Genomic DNA, 13,836 nt, shown 5'->3' on the forward strand with positions numbered 1-13,836 from the left:
ATCTGGCCCTGGCTGGCCCTCTCTGTTCCTGGGGGGAGTTTAGCACCCCTGGTACACGGGGGCCACCACAGGGCACCAAATCAACTGCAGACAGGGGGTGTGCACTGAGGAGTCAATTTGGGATATACCGTGCTTCCCCTTCTGTGGGGCCTGCCAGGGAAGGGGTGCTTGTCAGGGCAGGGTGATATCTCCCGAGGTCTCTGATCTGGAAGCACACTGACTTTGGCAGCCAGGGAAGGTGAAGAGAGGCTGAATCACAATTCTCTACTCCAGCTTCTTAAGTCTTTTAAGCACTTATTGTCCTTTTTGGGTCCTTACGTGTAGACTTGCCCTCCTGGGGCTGTCAAGGACTGTCTGTGGACATTAAAGCTGGTAATGGGATAAGATTGTAAACATCTTCTGAAAGCAAACAGCAGAGCCCTTTATTGTAAAAATGAAATACATTTAAAGTGCCTAAAAACTCATCCAGAAATCTCTTTCCAAATGAGTAAGGCTTGGCAGTGCTCCCCTTCACAGCCTGAACACAATGTAACCCTTCTGTCTTCCCCTTCTCTTCAGGGCAGATGCAGATACTGAACAGCTACTTAAAGGGTAACATTCCATTATAAAAACAATCACACTAAAAATCCCAATTATTTTAATTGCAGTCCTTAGAAATAGCCACAAAACAATCAAACAGAAAGCAATCAGAAAATAGTTTCCCTTCCCCCTCTCCTTAATATTCTCGACAGGTTTTGTTCTGAATCTCTGAGCAGGCAGCTCCTTTGGAACTCCCAGCACCTTTTACCTCCCCTCACCTTGTCCTTCGCCCCAGCTGTGGAAGAACAGAGAGAAAGGTAGTTGGAAAGCACCCAAAAAATCACAGGAGCCCTGAACAAAACTTCCCTGTGGAAAGTTGGATCCTGCAAGGCACAGGGTGCATTTCTGGGCCTAACGCTCCCCCGGCCCCGGGATGCAGGGCAGGAAGGTGATGCTCGCAGGGTCGGAGCCGCCTCCAGCCCCGTTTTCTCCCCTGCCAGGTACCGGGAGCCGCTGCCCCCCGCCTCCCCTCCGCCGCGGCGCAGCGCAGCCCCCTCCCGCCGTGCGGCCGCCCCGGCCCCGGCCCCGGCCCCAGCCCTTACATGGACAAATCTGCCTGCAGGGAAAGACAGGAATTTGGGCCCTTGACGTCAGCCGCGGGCAGAGCGCGGCAGCCCGGCGGAGCGGGAGGCAGCGCCCGCCGCTTTCGCTTTTAGTTTCGGGGCCGTGCCGCCGAGTTCGGGGCCGCCGGGCCCCCCTTCCCTGCACCCGGGGGGAGGTAAGGGCTGGAGGAGAGGAGGGGGGGGCGCGGCAGGAGGGATGCGGGAGCGGGGGATGCGGAGGGACCGGAGGAGCGGAGGGAGGGATGCGGCGGGGCGGGGCGCGGGAGGGGCTGCCCGGGGGGCAGCGGCGGGCACGGGATGGGGGTACCCGGGCGGGAGCGCGGGAGGGGCCGCCCGGGGGACGCGGCGGGGCAGCGGCGCGGGGCGCGGAAGGGGCCGGCGGGCGGGCGGAAGGAAGGGGCCGGCGGCGCGGCCGGGGGCGGGCGGCGCGGGGCGGTCCCGGGGGGGCGGTCCCGGTGCCGCCCCCGGCCCGCCCCCCCCCCGCCGCCTCCTCCCGCCGCCACCGCCGCGCTCGCCTCCGCTGCCTCCTCCCCCGAGGTATTGTTGCAGATAATAACTTGCCCCCTTCCTCCCCCCCTTCCCACCCCCCTCCGCCCGCCGAGGCAGCTGTGCCACAGCTGGAGCCCCCGGCCGGGGCGGGGAGCGCTGCTCGGCCGCCCGGGGGGGCCGCCCTGGCTCCTCCCTCCGCCCGGGGCGCCGCGGCCGCCGGAGGGGGCCGGCCCGGTGCGGGGCGAGCTCGGCCGCGGGGCGGGGGCAGCGCCGGGCATGGGGCAGGGGCAACTCCCCGGTGCTCGGGCGGCCCCTCCGCACGGCTCCCCCTCGGTGCCGGCGGGCGGGCCGGGGTCCCCCCGGGCGGGCGGGCTCGGTGCCGCAGGTGCACCTGGCCCGGGCAGGGGCCACCGCCCCGCCCCGAGCCCCCGCCAGCCCGCGGCCGGGGCTCGTCGTAAGTAACAAGTTGAATAAAGCCTCGGCGGCTTTTTATACGCCGGGGGAGGCCCAGTCTTGCCCGCCAGGTGAGGACGGAAAAGTTTCCCAGACCCTGACGTCACGCAGGGCTTTTTTTTTTTTTTCTTAAATATATGTAGTTTTTTTTTTTCTTTCCCCTTTTCTTGCCCTCCCATTCTGAACAGGGTAACCTTGCCCCTGCCGTTGTTCAGGAGCACTCCCCGCGCCCTGGGGCTGTGCTTGGGAAGCAGGCAGCGCTCCGGAGGAGGCGTTGATGGAGAAACTCCTGCCGTAATTGCTCTGGCTACTATACCTCGAGGTGCAGCTTGGCCCTGCTGGTGAAACAAACGAGAGTTGGAGCCTCCCGCTTTGTTTTGTTCATTTTTTGTTTGTTTCTTTTTTCTACACGTGTAGGAGTTGGCTTTTTGGGCCAGTTGTGTGGTTGTTTGGTTAGTTTCCTGTTTGTTTTCTTTCTGTTTTGCTAGGCAATTGGTTCACCAAAGTTTACCAATATGCTGATATGTGTTCTTGCACATCCACAACACCTTTGGCCCTCTGCACAAAGTGGTTTTGACCCAATGCAAAATGCAAGATCTCAAATGGAAGTGTCAAGTCTGTGGAAATACTCTAGATTTGAGGATTCCTTTGCTTCCACGTACTCATTTGCCTATAGAGTTTGTGCTCATTCATTCCAGGAGTGATTTCTGGGGCAAGATCTGAGAGAGTGGGAAATCCCTGAAGCGGGGTGATACAGCAGGTGCTGGCTCACCAAGTAATTGCGTATATGGGGTATTAGGAAGGTATGGGAACATGCAGAGCTCGGGAACAGGACACAGCGTTTCATCTCTATGTTAATAATGTGGCTGTGTTCATGCTGAAAAATGTTGGCCCCTGTCCTGTGTGTAGTCAAGCCTGCTGTGCACCAGCACAGATTGGGGATGTGAGGGACTTTCTAATTATCCCCACCCTTGCTGCACCAGGACTGGCCCACACAAGGCTAAATAATACTCTGGGATTTCCCTTGGGAAATAAGTACATCTGTGGATAAAGATTTACTGTTGAAAACTTCTCTCTATTGGCCTTCTCTGTCTCCCCCTGCCCACCTCACTTCCTATTGCTCCTGAATTTATTAGCTCTGTTATTCCCCTGTTCAGTTGTTTAGCCTTTGTTGGAGGGTTTTTCCCTGCAGGATGGGCTGCAGATGATTGTGTGGGTGGTGGCCATTGAGCCACCTGGCACTAAGCCCCTAGCTCTGTATCTAATCCTTCCTCTAACTTTATTATGATGCTGGTGCTGCTAATGGGCCCTTCAGTCCTGTTGCCCATTGTTTCACAGGTGGTTTTCCTTTAATTGTTTTATTCAGGTTTTCTTTTTCCATCTGAGTCAGCTTGTGTAGGTTGTTAAGAAAAACTGCCATATCAGGAACACTTGGGTCTGGGATAGTGGCGGCACTCAGTTGCCATCAGTAATGGTGCTAGGGGCTTTCCTGCCATCAGATGTCTTCTGATCCTTGTAGGCTCCTTTCCCTGCCCTGCAGTTAGAGGGCCTGTTTGGAGCACACGCGTTGCTGAAGGTCACCATAGTCTTTTTGGGCATCTCTGGGCTGTAGACTAATGCCTTGTGGTGGGCAAGAGAGTCGCTTCCCAGAAGTCAGTCCCACCATGTGTATTTTGTGGCCACGGGCATGTTGGTTTGTGTGTCCCTTGTTGCCAACGGTCCTGCACACAACTGTGTGCAGTCCTTGTGTGCTGCCTGGGTAAACTCTTGGGTGGAAATGGAGGATGTGTCCAGGAAAATGAAGCTACAACTGTGTCTTATTGAAGCGTCTGTAGGTACGGCCCCAAGCTGCTATGAATTGCAGCTGTACAGTCCTGTGGTGCCCGGGTTGGTGAGAGGTACTGCCTTTCTCCTGGTGTAGATGTCTCTGTCTTGCAAGCCCTGCTCACCTGGTGTGGTTGGGACTGGCTGGGCAGAGACGCTGGTACAGAGCTGGGTGAGAAGCTCTGATTCCTGTTGCACAGAGGTGAGTTTTTCACCTTTGGAGCATCTTTGGAGATCAGTCTGCATGTCAGGGCAGGATGCTGGTGAGCATGCCTGTCTTGGTGCGAGTTCCCACTCTTTGAGTCTTTTCCCTTGTTCCTGTTTCATGGAGCAGTTATCCAGCTTTAGGGGATAAAAGTATTGAATGATCTTGTCTGTCATGTGCTGTCTTCAGACCAGGACAAACTGGCCAAAGCCTGGCTTTAGACTGGCAGGCCAGAAGGAATTTCCAGGTCCCGTATTCTGGCAATCATGGTTAGTTTACCTGCCTTGTCTCATGGAAATTTGCAGAGCACATTGGATTTCAAAGTTGCATTGCTCTGAGTAACACCTTTAGCTGTGCAGCCTTAGTGAGGTAATGGGCAGAATGAGGAACTGGTGCAGTGTAATTAAAGCTTTCAAATAATGTAATGGCAGATTCAGTTGTGTATCCCTTGCCAAAGCACTTGTTTCTCTAGGATATTCAGGGGTGAAGCTCCAGAACTGGACTAGTGAGTTTTGCAAGGCACCAGTAGTGTTGGCTGCTGTATCAGTGGAGCTGGAGTGCTTTTACATGTATCATATGATACGATCGTCAGTATGTATTTTTAATTATAACTCATAGTAAGAATTACAGTGCAGGGGTTCATGGTCAGAGTGGAGACACTGCTCAGTTTTGAAGCCTGGCTGTTGCCTTTTTAAAATCACTGCTTGTGTCCTACCTGTATAATGTCTGACTGTAAAACTTAAGTAATGCCCTTGTGATCAGTGAAACTTTGTGTATGCAGTTTTGGAGAGGGATAATAAGAACAGTGGGGAGCTGGAAAACTGAGAGATTTTGACCAGCAGTATGGGACTGCTTCTATTAAGAGGACACATGTTAAAAAGGTGTCACAGAAACAGTGCTGTGGAAAAGGGGTGCCTGTTTCTTTGTACAAATGCAAACCAAGGTGAAAGTGGCTAAGAAAGTTAAGTGCTTTTCAGTGTAACTAAATGGTGGCATTTATCATGCAGGATGTTGCTGAGAACAAGAATTTAGCCAAGTCTGGATAGGAGATTGGATGGTTGTATGAATGTCAGGTACATTCAAAGTTATACCAGCTAATGGTGGTGCCTATTGTATCATAAACATCTATTTGGAAAGAAGAGAATGTTTTGTGTAGGTTTCCATGAAGCATCTCTTGCTGACTGTAGCTAGAGAAAAGCAGTAGCTTGGGTGGATGACAAATTGTTCCAAGAAGACAGTTTCTGTGTGTCTGTGGAAACATATACCCTCAGGGTGCCTACAGTGGTTTCTCTATTCCTTTGCCCATCGTGGTTGTGTGAACAATACATCCTCAGTGGTATTTTGTTGCTTGTCAGGTCTCTGAAAGCCTGACCCACAGAGCTCTTCCTTCCTCCTAATGATATGACTCTGAGCAACACTTGTACCCTCTGCTCTGGCTGGCACCAGACCATACTGGGTTTCACTTTTGGCTGGTTGTCCAGGCACTGATGTGGTCTGTGGCAGCCCTGGTGATCCATTCAGGTAGAGGGAAGTCCCTGTGCCATGCATGGAGGGGTTTTAAGGGTGGCTTCAGGATGATGAAGAGATATACAATGACCAAGAGCAGGACTCGATGGTCCTTGTGAGTCCCTTCCAACTCAGGATATTCTATGATTCTTTAGGTACGTCTGTGCTTTTTAGGTACATTTTTTCTTTTTTGATGAGGAGAAGCTTTCAGGGAAGCAATATGAATACCAAGTCCACGTGACCCACCAGAAGCTGGGATTCAGCGTCTGTGTTTGCTCTGTGCACATCAGAGTGAGACAGTGACGCTCCTGTCTGCTTTCGGTCCTCTGCCTTTTCACCCCGCTGGCTTCATCATCTCCCTTTGCTCTCTCTCTCGTAGCAGGGTAATTCTGCTAAAAGCTAGAGAGCTTACTGGAACTGCAGCCAGAACAAAGTGGGCAGGAACAAAGGAGATGGAAACCATAACTTACTGAAGGATGTGGGTTCTCTGATGGACAGATTCACAAGGAACAGTACCTTTAAAGAGCGTGGGTTATAGGTAGGAAAATACAGAGCTCGAAATTACAAACAAGGGTTCCAGAGGAAGGATTGGAGGGAAGGTCTTGTGATTGGCTTCCATGTGTGCATTGGGATGCTGGAGGACAGCATCAGTAAAGTTTGAAGAGCTCTGTGTTTTCCTCTTTTTGATTTAGAGAGCTCTTTGTTTTGTAAAATAGAAACAAACAGAGAAAAGAAAACAGCAAATCAAACCGAAAACCACAGACCAGAAAAAATCCCCACAAAATGTAAAAGCTTTTGAGAGCTTGTGCCTGCCTACAAAGTGAAGTTTAGCGGAGTGTAGGGTTGGCTCTTTTCATTCATTCTGCTTCTGGGCATGGCTGGCCAGGTAGGGCTGGTGATGTTTCCAGTCCAAACGTGCAAAAAACCAAAAGCCACTACCCACACTTAATCGTTGCAATTAAGGTTATTGGTAGAGACAACTCAGTGGAGATTCTGATTTAATCTCCAAAAGCTGGTTTTGATCAGGTTCTGAGCAACTGCAAGAGCTGGCATGAAAATGATAATTTTTAAGTCACTGTCAGCAAGTCTCTGTCATTTTAGACTGTCAGTATCTGTTGTTGGGATCTGTGGGTGACAGTGACACACGTGTGAGTCAGAAGCACTCTCGAACTATCACAATACGCTCAGGGAAGGAAAACAAACATCGTTGGAGTTGCAGGCTGCTGATAAACTTTTCTTAGACAAAGTTATAAGCTTTTGAGTGTTGCAGGCTGTTAGGATGTTTTCTGTTGCCCTTGATGCCATAAGGGAACCCCATAATACAATGATTCCTCAGCAAACCCATAAATTACTTAGTTTGGTTTGTGGGGAGTTGGGATGCTTGAGGGTCTCTGGCTTATGCCAGCTTTGTTTCTGGGTAATAGTCCATCAGCCCTCCTTGGGGTTTCCAGATCTGTCTGGGAGAGATCCTGTTTTGTGCCTAAGTGGGTTTATGAACATAAACATCCTCTAAGTAGGTGCTATTCAGCACTGGGCTGCCTTCCTCCCCGTGCTCCCTCTGCTCAGTGATGCCACAAGGCAGGCAAACTTCTGTCAAGTCCTGGATGATTGTGCAGCCAGTGGAATACTTAGTCGAGATTAAATATGGCCATTATCTTTAGGTAATAAAGTATCTACTAACTTGCCATAACTGTGCTGTTTAATGTCTATTAAAAGCCCCACATACTTCATTCACTGGATGAAATTTAATAGAAGTTCATCTAAGCATTTATTGCTTATTTAATTTAAAAATAAGTTGATCACTACTGGAGTAACAGGCGCTAAGGATTTAATTAACATTTAGTAAACTGTCCTGTTAGCTCTGAATTGCACAGTCAGACCTTGTTTATGCATCAATTTGTAACTCCCCCCCTGACTACCTTTTTTTTTTTTTTTGGACAGTTGATCTCATTGTGGGGAGCTGCAGTTGTCTCTTCTCCCCCTGCTCCTGATCTCTCCTCAGCTGGAGAGCCTGTGCATTGCCTTGTGGCTGGGGGCTGAAATGCTGCTGAGGAGCGAGGACCCAACTCCTTTATTGTGGGACCAGCCCAGACAGCTGGGCAAAGGCAGGTGGGGTGGAGGAGGCTGACAGGTTGTGCCACAGGCCTTGAAGAAGGGTTTGTGGAGCCCGATGGGGTGGGTAGTGTTGCACTGCGTGGTGGGGTAGAAGTGGTCCAGCTCCAAACCTTTGTTAAACACAACAGAGCAAATTTAAGATATCTCCTGTAGGGCTCTTTCAGTGATGGAAAGAGCTGCATGGAACTCAGGTTGGTGAGGTTTGCGTTTTGAAAGAGAAATGTTGGGATGTTGTTACAGGTGACTTACAGGTGGTTCTACTGCAGTTGCTGTGTTCATTGTACCCCAGCTGAGGTGGTTTCTATCTTGGTAATGTGCATGTTCATCTTCAATACACTGTGTGCACTTACCCTAAGGAGTTCTCTGTTTCAGTAGTTTATTACCTCACTTTAACAGATTTGAATTACTCCACTTAGTGAGGTAAGCTTGTATGAAAGCAAGGAGTCTCCCAGACAGTGCAGGCAGCAGAGACTGGGTTGTGAGAGTGATTGAATTAGCAGCTGATAAGTGGTTGTAGCTCCAGCTGCTGCATCGTCAATGCCTCACTCGCCTGGGTGTCAGTGACGTTCCTGTTCAAGCTCAGCGCTGAAGGACATCAGCTGGCTTGGATTTAACGCATCTCATTGTTTGAGGTAGAGACTTAATTTGCCTTCCATGGGTTTGGGCAAATCTTGAGAGATAGCTCAAGCCATTACTGTGGGCAAGACAAGTCTTTAATCTGGATTTCCCTAGAAAAATGGATAGTGGTTGTGGCAGCCACATGGCAGACCTGTAGTTCATTGCATTCACTGAACTTTGTTAAAAGAATGGTGTTAAAGTTGCAAAGTCCAAGTGCTCCAGAGCTACGAAATGCTAGAATGAAGGTGGTTGATGAAACCTTAATTTCAGCTTCACCTGCAAGCAGATATTATGATATAGACAATTGATTGCCAGAGCACCTACTCTTTGTGTCCAGAGTGGAAGGTGATACTTAATGAGCAGCTATTCAGTTACTTTTCTTTTTGTGCACTGTGGGGCCCTAAGCCTTATTTACCACATACTATTCGAACTCGAGATGGAATGCAGAATTATTAATTTCCTTTGTATTTTTCTCGAGTGCTCTTTGATCTTTTATTGGAGTACTTTGCAAGTTGCAGGAGTGATTTTTGTAGTGCCTTCCCAAGGTGAAGGAAAATTATTACTAATTTACTGATGGGACACAGAGACTTGGAGAGGAGTGAAACTAGTTGTCACACGTCACCCCTAACACTGCAGTCATGGAGAAAAAACCCCATTTAGGTCAGGGTTGTTCTCTTAAGTTTGCAGTCATAACTGATAATAAAGCAGAGAGATTATTGGAAAGAATTGTTTGTAATTACAGACTGAAGTTAGCGTTCTTAGTGCTCAACTCTGGAGATTAGTCTGAACTGTTCACTGCAGTGATGCCTATCTTTACAGTCCATCTCCTCCATCTTTTCCACTTGTACCTGCCTCTTATGCGTTATCATCATTATCCTTTACTAAGGGGCAAGAACTATACTTATCTTACATGAGTATTGAAATGCCTTGATTAGTGTGAAAGCTGGTCTTTGCCTCTGGCATTTGGAGGCTAGATCAGCTTAATGCTGTTGAAGCTGAAATGTGGTGGTGAGCAGGTCCAAAAATGAGCCACAAAGATGGCTAAGGTCCAGGTGGTATTTATGTATAAAAACATATTTCAAGGAGTAGAAGTAATGGAGACTTCACATCATCTGCTTGACACTTCCTCAGTGGCTTGTTTCCCTGGTACAGTATGACTGACATTTTTTAGGGTAGTTTAAGCTTCTCTTAAAGCTGTGGTCCTTCTCTATCACTTCTGATCCTGCAGGCTGTTTTTTGGGAGAATGAGAATTATGCCTTCTCTAGAACAGTTCCACTTCGGTGCTTTCTCAGAGAATCCATTTCTTTTGCGAGTTCTTTGGGATGCACAGAGCTGAGCTTGGAAAACACGGCATTGCATCTTTGCCATTTAAGGAGGTCTTGGTGAATCTTCTGCATAGTAAGTTTGAAATTCAAGTGTATGAGTAATCCAGCTGAACTCTGCAGCTACTTGTGTGCCTGAAGATAAGCAAGTGTTTTAGCACTGTCCTGTACCCAAATCCTGATTTGCCCTCAAGGCAGACAGGTGGGGAACAACTGAAGAGCAGAAGGGTTAAAGTTACCTAAGGAGATGTCTGACTTATTTTCTGCTGTAGCATGTAGTGTGACCGTAGCCTTGCTACAATGAAGAGTCAGCCTCATACAGTGCAGCAGATCATAACGTGAGTGGTGCAGACATTTGCAAGCTTTTAACAGTGGCATTAAGTGATGAACTGTGGGTTAGAAGCATATTTTGGAAGTTAGCAGTGATGTTTTGGACCTCTGTGTTGCTGCAGGAATGAGTGTGGGGTACTTGGAATGTAATGCCTCTTTGAGTGTCTTTCTCTGCATCTGAGGTTTGGGATTGAGGCCAGAGCAGGAGGTGAACTTAAAACAATATAAATGAGCATGTCTTTCTAAGGCACTCTGCCCACCCAGGTACTCAAAGTGTCTGGGTGAAAGGATGGCAGCTCGCAGAGTGCCTGCACGCCTCCTTCCGTGGCTTGGCACAGTGTGTTTTGCTCTGTTGCGTGGGAGAGCTGTGAACTTGGGGTGTGTGGAGGCTGGGGAAGTTAGTTTAGGAAAAGAAATTTTTGAGGACTATATTGTAGCATGAGAGAAGGAGCTACTAGAGCAGAGCTCTTTTCCTTACTACATACAAGGATTCCTGTATGGGTTGTTCATTTTTAAGTCACTCTGGATGAAGTTGGCTCCCATGCCCTCACTGGACACACAACTTACATGCAGTGTGTTGTGGGCACTGTTTCTACAGGTAGGTATCAAATGTCTCTGAGGATGCAGGGCAGATGGGTTGGCATCACCTCACCTTTGCACTGCTGGGTGATTGCCTTGCTGTACTCTACCCTGGGATGGCATAGAGAGGGTACGTGCTCTTGGGTGTTACAATGATCGTCTGTGTTGGTAGCCCCTACCCTCTCTAGGCCGCTTGCTGGGCTGTTGTACGCATATCCACACCACACTGCTTCCCTGGATGCCATAGCCCAAGCCTTCAATCTGTATTCATCTGCACACCTGAGGTGGTGTTTTAGGTCTTAGGTCATGCTGTCATGTGCAAGAAGTCCAAGCAAAAGCAATCTAGTCCAACTTTGTTGGCTTCAGGGCAGTTGTCTGTCTGTGTTGGCTGTTCCCCATCCCTTGAAGGTGGAGTGCAGTGAGGCACAAGCAGCAGCTCTGGATAAATTTCTTATATCTCAGGTGACTTGATTAGGGTGTGGCCACTTCATGGGTGCAGCTGGATGTACAAAGGTAGCTGTGTATATTATTAGAAGTCACACATTGGCTCATCTGGTTTAGTTTCAACTCTCTTAGTAGATGCACCTGCTAGAGTTGGAGTATTTTTTGCTTGTTTTGGTTGTGCAAATTCTACCTGATATGTAATGAAAGTGATTCCAGATGCTCTTGATCTCCAGAAAGACAAGGCCTATCTGTGTAATGAAAGACATGAGTAATTCTGGGTATGGTATTGGTATACTCCAGGGTTCCTTTTGTCCTTCATTTTGGTTCCTTATCCCATAGCCAACGTTTTCTTGGTTGTCCATATCTCTAAATTTTACCAGTAGCATCTTGGGCTGAGCCTGCCACTTGTTTTGCTACTCAGAGGAGAGTAATGAGTGGCAAACTGTGTGCATCAAAGTCCTGTGAACCCAAGCAGAGAGCACAGGCTGTACCCATGGAGTGACATCTGGGTCTGAGGAGGTCCTGCCCTGGGAGATGAAATAAAATGGAGAATGGGAAGAGAAAAGCAGAATGATTGACTTGGGGACACAGTGACTGCTGATGAGGGAAGATGAAAAGGATGTAAAAATTGTTTGTTAGCAGAAGTGACTAAGATGAAGATCTGATAAGTATTGAAATGTGTCTGTGGAGGGAAGGGGAGCAGTAGCTTCTGGCAGACCAAAGCTGTATATTTAGGACTTGCAACTTGGTGCAAAGCAGTTCTGGGTCATGGGAACGTACAGCTCCTGTGGCCCTGCCACCGCAAGCCATTGCCACCTATAATCCCTTTAACAAACATACGCAGTTTGATCTGAAACCTACTTGGGCTCTTCCCCATCCTTCCTGGGGACTTCATCTCCCTCATGGCTGTTTGTCACTGTGGTTTTTGAGCTGTGCATACTCACTGTCTCATTCCTCAGCCCTCACTCACAGGAGGCCTCTGGGTGAGGGAGGGACACCCAAGTGGAATGTGAAACTTGATGCGAAGTCCCTTGCCACAAGGAATTTGGGTGGCTGATCTGCTGCAGCTTGGTGTTTGGGAGCCTGCTGGAGATCTGTGGACTGTGAGTGTGATCTGCAGCCCTGGTAGGGCTCCAGAGAGTGGGATGGAGGCTTGAGGGAAGGTGGGTTTCTACTTCAGAGGGCAACCCCGACATGGGGGCTCCTGGTGGAGCTGCACTTGCCCAGCTTGTTAGCAAAAATCAGTTGTGCATTTGGATGAGGTAAAGCAGAGGAGGGGAGCAGTATGACTCACTTAAGTTAGCAGTGACCAGAAGCAGGCTGTAGGCAATAGGTGACATCTCATGTCTCCATCCTAAAACAGTAAAATCTGTCAAGGGAGATACAGCCATATATGCAAATACAGTGTGTGGGCTTGGGTCTTGGTCCAGCATTCACATCCATAAATAGGTCAGCCCCTTCCTTACTCTAGCATTTGTGTGCACTTCACAAACACGAACCAGCTAATCCCAGCAGATGTTTGGCAGCCTCCTGAGCCCATAAGGAAGTTAAGTATCATTGCAGTTTGCTAGAGAGATGCCCAGGATTCCAGTAACACCTGCTGAAAGAGCCCATTGGAGCTGTATGGATTGGTGGCTGTGTGGGCTCAGCTCTGCAGGGCAGCTGCTGCCACTGCCTCAGGCTGTTCTGCAAGGGCCAGACTGGTCTTACATTGACATCAAAGGCAAAACTTCTTTTAGTTTTTGAGGGAGAATGGGATTTAACAATATGTTTACACACTCGAACTTTATTAAAATCTAGTTGAAGGAGCTGTGGATTTTGCTTGCTGCCTACTTTTGTTCATGTGCTGATGCACCCACTTCTTGGTGGTTGTGTGAGAAGTCATGATGCTCCTGGTTGACCTGCATCCTTTAGTTGCCTCCCTCTCTTTCCCCGAGTGTGAATGTGTAGTTGCAAGCTCTAACACCTCTGAGGTCAAGCAGGTTATGTGGATGTGTGTTGCTGAAGTGGCTGTTTATGCTGGAATTGTCTCTGGAGTCTCCAGTTTGTGATTCAAGTTCTCAAGAAGGACTGAGATCATACGTGTTTCTCCTGGCCTCTATTTTGTGCTCTGGCTGTGTGGCTGTCTTGATTTTTCAGACAGAGTCATAATTATAAGGCTGCTAAATGGAGTAGTGGGGGCAGCAGTAGGATAGTTCTGGATTACTAATAAATCAAGGACTTTCCTTAGGTATTTCCTCACTCAGTTTCCATGAAGCTCTGTATATCAGGGTGTGCTTCTGTCTTCTCAGGTAACACTTCCTGAAGTCTCCTCAGGTCACAGATCCTGCTAGTTTTTGCTGTTCAGCATCTCAAGGACAAGCCTTGGGTATCTCCTGTGATGACAGAGGCTGTGGACTGCTCCTCCTGTCCCTCATCACTATGAACCTGTGGCGGTCACTTCACTGCATCAAGTGCGTGCATCCAACTCGCCCCGTGCTGCCGGCTGCTGCTGCCTGCCCTTTTTGTCTGCATTAGTTTAATTGAGTGAGGAGCTTGCAGGAGAAGCTATCCATCCCTGTGGTAACTGTGCTTGACAATCAAAAGTTATTCTGGGGTTGAAGGACTGGTACAGATTTGTTTTCCTTGGCTGCGGATCTGTAACCTCTAATAGTTTCTTGCTCATATGAACCAATGTTAACTTGGTTTGCCACTAATTAAAAGCCAAAAGGGTATGTAGTCCTCTCCAAAATAATTACCATCGTTGGTGAATGGAAGGAAACTCTGATGGCTTCCTATCTGTTTCTAAACCCCTTCGTTTTGCCATGT

The 13,836-nt window shown here is 48.8% G+C and overlaps 1 protein-coding gene and 1 long non-coding RNA gene across 6 annotated transcripts in view; one reads left to right on the forward strand and one right to left on the reverse strand.

Annotated features, from left to right (window-relative positions):
• Positions 1-400: 400 nt before the first annotated feature.
• Positions 401-1,216, reverse strand: LOC108495195. Its single transcript, XR_001874026.1, has 2 exons — positions 1,122-1,216; positions 401-814 (listed from the first exon to the last, which is right to left on the reverse strand). It is a non-coding gene; the product is annotated as an uncharacterized LOC108495195 (long non-coding RNA).
• The window catches only part of LPP (LIM domain containing preferred translocation partner in lipoma), a 319,465-nt gene continuing 306,831 nt past the window's right edge, over positions 1,203-13,836 (forward strand). For 4 of the 5 annotated variants that reach the window (XR_001874025.1, XM_017810598.1, XM_017810605.1 and 1 more), the window contains exon 1: positions 1,630-1,679. The gene's annotated coding sequence lies outside the window, so the exon portion shown is untranslated. Of the gene's footprint in view, positions 1,298-1,629; positions 1,680-13,836 lie in introns of those variants that run through there. The other variant, XM_017810600.1, reaches the window with a different exon arrangement.

Source organism: Lepidothrix coronata, unplaced genomic scaffold (assembly GCF_001604755.1).
Source record: "Lepidothrix coronata isolate B3197 unplaced genomic scaffold, Lepidothrix_coronata-1.0 Scaffold29, whole genome shotgun sequence".
In the NCBI taxonomy this organism is placed as follows: domain Eukaryota; kingdom Metazoa; phylum Chordata; class Aves; order Passeriformes; family Pipridae; genus Lepidothrix; species Lepidothrix coronata.